Source organism: Chenopodium quinoa, unplaced genomic scaffold (genome assembly GCF_001683475.1).
Source record: "Chenopodium quinoa cultivar QQ74 unplaced genomic scaffold, ASM168347v1, whole genome shotgun sequence".
Lineage (NCBI taxonomy): Eukaryota > Viridiplantae > Streptophyta > Magnoliopsida > Caryophyllales > Amaranthaceae > Chenopodium > Chenopodium quinoa.
In genome coordinates this window covers 1,878,039-1,886,714 of record NW_018744718.1, presented here as the reverse complement: position 1 = coordinate 1,886,714, position 8,676 = coordinate 1,878,039, and positions in this window count along the sequence as shown.

Here is an 8,676-nt window from a genome sequence, read left to right as displayed (position 1 = left end):
GTCCCCATAAATCCACATGGATAAGCTCAAAAATTCCATTCGCAATTGCATTACTTAACTTGAAAGGAAGTTTATGGTGTTTTCCTAGACAACAAGCATCACAAAAAAAATCCTTCATAGAATTACAACTGCAAATATCAATATGTTTCATTTTAGAGACAGAACTATGCCCTAATCTAGCATGTAAAACATTTAGCTTTACATCTTGATCACACACAGCTACTGCATTATTGTTTTCCTTATTTCCTTCCTCTCCTAGAGCTTCATGCTTTTCATCTGATTTCACCACTAGTCTATACAGTCCGTTCTCCTTCACTCCTCTACCAACAACTTGTTTAGAGTAAAGGTCCTGTAAAGTACAACTTTCCGAATCAAACACTATACCCACTTTACTAGTCTCAATTAATTTACTTATTGAAAGCAAATTATGTCTAAATTCCTCTACATATAACACATCATGCAAGATTAGTTTGTTTGAGAGCTTCACCTCTCCAACTTTCTTAACTATTTTCACATTTCCATCTAGAAATCCTACCTTCACAGGTTTTCTTAATGGTCTAAAACAAGTGAAAGCCTTTTCATCACCACACATATGATCAGATGCCCCAGAATCAATAATCCAAGTTTCTTTCCCATATGCTTTTGTAAAACTTACAGCATTAGAGACTAAGATTATACCTGCAAAATTTGCCATCTTATTGCAACTTGCTCCAGAGGATTGCTGAGCATTGAACATCTTCATCATTTCCTGCGCCACAACAGCTTCAAGTTTACTGTCTGGCTTCCCATCTCCTGTATTTCCAGCATTGCTTGTACTCTCCAGTGGATCATCTTGCTCATAGTCATTGTCATCTCTTCCTGCATTGGCTGCATATTTCATTCCACCCTTTTCTTTTGGATTGTTCTTGAACCAATCTGGGAAACCATGGATTTTGAAGCACCCATCAATTGTGTGTCCCTTCATTTTGCAGTGTTCACACCATTTTTTCATCTTCATTTCTCTTGTTTCCCTACCTTGAAAAGCTCATGCCCCTCTTCCTTGATTCATTTTGTTCACAGCAAATGCACTTGACTCAGACATGTTCTGCCCTTCTATTATCTGTCTTTGCTTCTCTGCCTGCTGCACCAAATGAAATGCTCTATTCAGAGTTGGAAGTGGCTCCATTTCCATTATGTTCCCAACAATGTTCTCATTTTTTTTTGTTTAATCCCATCACGAAATCTATCACCTTGTTCCTTTCTTGTATCTCCAAGAAATTTTTTAGCAGCTGACAGGTCATAGCAGTACAAGTGCACTCAGGCAACCCTTCCACATCCTGTATTTCATCCCAGATTTGTTTTATCTTGAAATAGTACTCATAAACTGGCATATTTTCTTGTTCAAGGTTCTTAAATTGTTTCTTCAGAGAGTAGAGAAGAGGAGCATTCGTTTCTCCATATCTCTCCTTGAGTTCATTCCAGAGCTTCTCTACAGAGTCTATGTATGTGAAGCTATTGGCAATCTTCTCATCCATAGACCTGCACAACCATCCTCTCAGCATGTAATCATTTCTTACCCAAAGATCATACCTTGGATCTTCAGTCTTAGGCTTACTCACTTTTCCTTCGAGGAATCCAAGCTTATTCTTAGATCCCAGAGCAAGCTTGATGCTCCTGCTCCAGTTAAGAAAGTTTTCTCCATTAAACGTAATGTTCACAAGAGGAATATTAGCATTATCAGAGTTTGCAAGAAACAATGGATCTGCATATCCATTCTCATTCTTTGTTTCCTTATCTTGCCCTGCCATTCTGTCAAGGATCAAGAAATTCTTCTGTTTTTGATTCGATTTTGAAACAGTAAGGTGAAAGATTCAAGCTTTTTCAACCTTGCTGCTCTGATACCATGAAAAGTTTCGATCTTTCTGTATTTGTTTTGGGTTCTTTCTAGAAAACCACTAAGAATGATTAAATCAGATCTTAATTGTTTCTGTGTATTGCGGCTCTCAACCTTTTTAACCTACAGAGATGCTATATATATACAAGGACAACTTACCAACCCTACATACCTAAGCAAAAATACAGCTCAGCTTACAAGAGACAAAAGCTAGCTGTTAACTACAAAGAAAATAAACAAAAAGATATGCATACAGCAGATATACAGCAGAGATGTATAGGATTAATACATGTATTTACATGTATTTTCTACAATAATAAATTCAATTCATGTTCATTTGAGCTTAATGCTAATACCGATGAAAGCGTGACATCCGTTTTAAACTAATTAAACAACTACTAGGTTCCAAGTACCTAATCTAAAATAACCTGACATATTCATCTGACATACTTATATGTAACTCCATTTCGATTATATTAACGATATCAACTGTCAAAACATAATATTCCCGCCACATGACATTAAATGTCATTACATATTAGAGTACGTGTTCATTAATTAATTTTGAATACTGATCTATACTTGTATACTCCAATTTTATAGAAGTATGTCCTAAAACATAAGTTATTTATGGATGGAAGCAATATTGATGATAAACTATTTTATTTAATTTGTTATTATAAACTATTTGTAGATATTTGCAACATTAATATTATGAGTAGAGTTGTTATTTCCTGGCTATTTTTAACAAATTTTTATACTTTCTACGTCTAATTAATATTGTACTCAGCTCCTTTATATTCTTATTTATCTTTTTGTACAATTTTATACCATATACCTCAGTGCATACGTCACTATTTTGGTGGCGTGTGCATACAAGCCATGCATACACATACATGCATTGCTACATAAATTTTTGTAAAGAGTAATAACTAATAAGCTAATACTTCCTCTGTTAAATATTAACTGCAACAAAGGGGTATTATTTGTGAGATACAAAATATTCCTTTATTGCAATAAACATTTAACGGAAGAAATATATATGAATGTCATTTACTTGTAGTATATTAGCACCATATATTATTTTTGAAACCATATTAGCACCATTTATAAATAAAAATAAATATTATTATTGAGATAATTGGTTATTATTGGTAATTGTATACAATAATTCATATATATACAAAGTACTGTAGTAGCTATATATTAATAAACCTTTATGTTAGATTATTGTTAGTTTGAAACAAATCAAATTGCGTGTATGTATGATTTTTAACGGAATGAAATATTGAGTACTTCACAAATTAAAATTGAATTCCTTTTTTTTTCTCACATTTTATTTATTTTTTGTGGGGTTAAGAAAATAGAAAAAAAATATATAAATTTCTAGAATTCTTAATAATATTAAGACATAAAAACAAGTATATATGGTTCATTAGTACACATGTCTGCTAGCTAATATTGACAATTCAATTGGACATAATATGACTTATATCATATTGTCATCAAATGCCCACACAAAAGAAATTGCATGAGCTATTGTGCCAAAGTACGTACCAGCTAATATTTTTAGCTTTACATAACCAACCACTTATATTAATAAAATCGATCAATTGTCGTCAAACAATGTATGAATTGAATTATGTCTTTTATTTTATAAAATGTTGAAATTATTCAAAATATATACAAATTCTACGGTCTATAGATGAAAATTGTAAAAATAAATTGTGAGGTGATGTTTTAGGAACTACTCCTATTACTATCATCTTATTTAATATTTGGGTTTGGATTATATATTAATTGATTCAATATAACTTATTGTTTTTTTTGCACAAAATTAATGTAATATTATAAGTAGAATATATCAAATTACACATAAAGTTCTTTCCCAAAAAAAATTAAAACAAAAAACTACATATAATGTACTAAAAATATAAAGAAAGGGCCCTATCAAACTGTAATCTTCACGAGTCCACCCGACCTAGGTTAGCGAGCTAAGTACTTTTGGGAGGGGGGAGGGCAAGGGAATCCCCACCCAAGGTAACTCTAGTGGGATTTGATCCCACAACCTCATAGTTGTAAGATACAAACTTTTTCACTAGACCAAGCCTTGGTAAATTACCTCTTTGTAATACGTATTATATATAGAACATGAGATTGCTTTTGTTCCCTAGCTCTTCCCTAGTAAGGGCATGTTCACATTTACTTAATTTCAGTTCAGTTCAGCTTCAATCAGTTCAGTTCAACTCCTAATTTCCCTCTCTCATAAAATATTCATTTCAGCTCAATTCAGTTCAGTTCAGTTCCAATTAGTTCAGTTCAGTTCCAATTAGTTCAGTTCAGTAAATATGAACAGGCCCTAACCCACATACAAATATCAACAAACGATTATACAAGGAATAAAATGTATATGGTGGATTCTCATTGGTAAAATTAGGTTGTATATGTGTAAGATACTATTCTTCACTAAACTCTAAACTTATAAAAAATTTATTTCTCAAATAAAATAAAATATGAAGTGCATAATTTTCAAGTAAATACATCAAGTAAATTTGTTTTAAATTTTAACCATAATGTATTTCCGTCCATTAATTTTATTTTTTTTTTTTTAAAGTGAATTTTTTTTCATGCATCTCAAAACTATATACGTGACTAATAATATTACTTTCGAAGGTCTGACAGTAAAATCGTCCAAATTCAATCAAATTATACATACACCTTTTGAACGAAACAACAGACAAGACACCAAATAACATTGTCCTTGCATTGTTGAGAAACTTAACCTTTAAGCAAATAAGAAATAACCTAATTATAAAGCTTACACAACACTAATTAGCAATACCTCGCGTGTCACATTTTTTCAAAAAGTAAATTACAAATATACGGATTAGGTGAATTGTTCATTTACACTTGCCAAAAAGGGAAAAAAAAAAGTTTGTCAATTTTAGCAAGACAAGATCCATAATTTGAGCACTTTCATTGATTTGTTTTAATCATTATGCTTCTGACAATTTAACTATATATTATATCTTCTGTCTACAACTAAAGTTGAAATAATGTACCATGTTCCATACTTTCATTTGCATTATTATTTGTGCTAATATAATCCATAGTAAAATTTAGTCTTCAAAGCGGTTTTTTGGCAATATAATTATATAAATAATAATGTTTTTGTATCCAAAGTTTTACTTGAAAGAATCAAGAGTATCTAGGGTTCGATTTTTATGTTTTTATCATGTTGGTATGATGCCTTAGCAGTTAGCATGCCTCTAACTGTCTCATATTGTTGGATATCAAAATCAGGAAATCAAAATATAAATGTTTTGACTATATCTCGACAGATAATCGGTATCTGTTTTTTACTGAATGATTGTAAGAGGGTTGTAAGTCAATTAAATAGATAATTGTTTTAGGTTAAATAAACACTTTATTTCACATGTAAGACCTTGTTTTTTTGAGCTGTTCTACTCTGTTTTTTTTTTTTTGAAACTAATCAAATCATTAATAAAAGTCATCCGACATTTACAAATGAAATCTAAATTAACAAATACATAAAATTGAATCAAATTAGGTTTTCCTTCATCAGAGCTACGATCGTTGAAAAGATCTTGCACTGTGGTACATCTCTCGCACACACCGCTGGAATATACAGCCTTTTCGAAGAGACGGTCTAACGATTTTTTGTAGCCGTAAGGATGATTCTCATCAGATTCGCCTGAACGCATTTGAAAATTTGACAACCGTTGCGATCCCGAACAAATCTTTACCAAAGAACTGACAATAGGGCAAAAGATGATTACTTTTTTTATGAACCCTAACACACAAACAAACCGTAAACAAAAACAAACAACTAAACTAACGAAAACTAACGACTCCACCATAGGGAGACGGACGAATATCTACACTACTTGTGTAGATTTATTGAAATTCAAATTGCAAAACTAAATAAAATTAAAGGAAAAGGGTCGGAAATAGTCTAATTTTTGAATCCGGCCTAAACGGCCAAGATTTTGGAGAAACCCTAGAAGAGAGGAGGAGAGGAGAGGAGATGAGATGAGATTTTGGAGAAACCCACTTTTTTAAACTCATAACTAGCAGCCTTATTAACAAGTAAAAATAATGTGCATAATTGTTTTCCTATTGGTCCATTTTCTTTAATGTGGGACCATTAAACGTTTATAATGTAGGAATTGCTCTACTCTGCTTAAATCTGCTCTGTAATGTTATGTAGTGTGTTTGAAACTCTGTTCTGCTCCACTGAAATCTGCTCTGCTCTTTTAAGAAGCTCAAAAGAACATGACCTAAGTTTTATACTATGTCTTTTGGGATTTACGCTTTGTTTGGATAGCAAAGAATGAAGGAAAAGAAGGGGAGGGAAAATAGAGGAAGGGAAGGGAAAAGAAAGGGAGGAGGAGGTGAGCTCTATTTCCCCTCCAAATCTCTCCAATTTAGAGAGATTATGCTTATTAAAGAGAGAGGGAAAATGGATCCCTCCCTCTCCTTCCCCTTCCTTCCCCAATCCTTTACCCAAATAAGAGAATTTGTCCCCTTTCATTTCTCTTCTTTTCTTTTCCTTCTATTTCTTCCTATCCAAATTAAGTGTTAGAGAATTGAAGTCACGACATGCATGTTTATCGTTGGGATAATTTGGGCCTTAATCAAGGGCAAACAACCTTATGGACAATTAATAAAAAAAAAATAAAAAAAAATAAAAAAAAAAACCGTAAGACGTTATCTAGCTATGTACATATCTAAAAAAATTATACTATCTCATTATGTGCAACAAAGGGGTATTATTTGTGAGACATAAAATATTCCTTTGTTGCACATAATGAGAAACAAAGGTATTAGTTAATTGGTTAAATAGTGGTGGTTCTTACTCTTAATTTCTTAAGACTGGTATATACATCATTTGCCCGTCTTCATGCTCTAATACAAGATCAGAGCAACAACTTGATCCATATTCACATAATAATGACATATGATGATTCTTTCAAAGTCAATAATCAATAACAATGAAACTTAAGCATGTAACATAAGGATCATAGTCATCATACACCTATTCCAAATTAAAATGCATAGAATTACAAATAATTACTAGATGACAAATTAATTCCATACATACACGTTACTCCTCATAAAACTTACAATAATATACTTATAGATATAATTTGAATTACTTGATTTCATAACACGTAATCCTCGTTTTGTAACTGCCCAATAAATTGAAACCACCTAGTTTTCAAGATAATTCGCACAAATAATCAATTTAGCTTTTCAATCACTTCCGTCTCATCAAGTGCATGCATGAAAAAAATTTAAAATTATCGATCAATTGATCCAATTTAGCATGAAAAGGAACATAATTGAAGATTAATCTTTTGACATTTAAAAGTTACTATTATAAAAAGTTAAAATGAACACATCCCCAATAAATCTATAATGAATAATGATTTCCTCCATGTCTATAAGTGCACAACTTTCTTCACTAAATAGTATGATTTGGTATGCCCACTAATTCTAAAAAAAAAAAAAACAACTTTTATTTTTGTTACATTATAATATTATTTCTTTCATAGTTATATACAGTGTTGTTACAAAATTAGAATTGAATTTAATTAGACAAATAACACAAAAGAAATTAAGTGACTCATATATATATATATATATATATATATATATATATATATATATATATATATATATATATATATATATATATATATATATATATATATATATATATTCAACATAACCAATTATATATGCAACAATGTTGTCAATGTATTTCATGTATAGTTGTATGCTTTAGAGTGGTCTTGAGAAAAATATTTTTTCTAATTTATTGTGTACCTTTCTGTTTCAAAAAAAAAAGTAAAATGATACGAGTTCATGCTCAAGCTGTCTAAAAACATTATGTCAAAGAAATTTGATAAAATAAAAGAGGTTTTGTTTAGAAGTGAAGCAAATATAACCATTAAAAGTTTCACAATTATGTCATACAATTAGGTTTTTAAATAAAAGACTAGATGGATGTTATCCCAAAATTGTTAAAGGTCATTATGCGTATTTAATCAAAAAGCACATCACTTTAATTGTTAAAGTTTTTCCAAGATTACTAATTATTGTATCCTTATTACTTTTGGCAATCACTTTAACTTTAAGGGACGATGAATCATTGTGTATCTCTAGGAGAACACACAATCATATCATTCATTCTAATTAAGCATAAATTCATAGAATATTAATAAAAATTTATTTTATAATTATCCATAAAAAACTTAAAATGAATTTTAATATACGGAGTAACAAACTTAAAAATATAATACAAAATAAAAAAAAATAATATACAACGTATTACTTAGAAAGACCAATATTTTTACCTTGAATAATTCTTGAAATTTGAAATTTGCGAATTGTTGTTTGGTGGAGCAAATATATAGAGTTTCACTTTACTATGAGAGGATTTAATTTACTTTTAATTTCATTAATTTTGATGCTAATCAAACAAGCATTAGTTGTTTTCAATTTTAATGGTTGTAAACTAGCAATAGCATTAAATTAGACCCCATTTTTTACATATATTTTTTTTTATGGAGTATAAATTAAGTTTATATAAAATAATATTTTAATTTATTATCAACAATCAAATTAATTAAACGTTGTGCTAATACATAAAACTTATTTTATCGCCTCTTAAATAGTTGTTAAATCAAAATTATTGAACAACTCTTGTCTAACACGATTTTGCTGTCCATAGTACTAAATAATTATCTTTGTGTCCTGGTCCGAGAAAAAGGAAA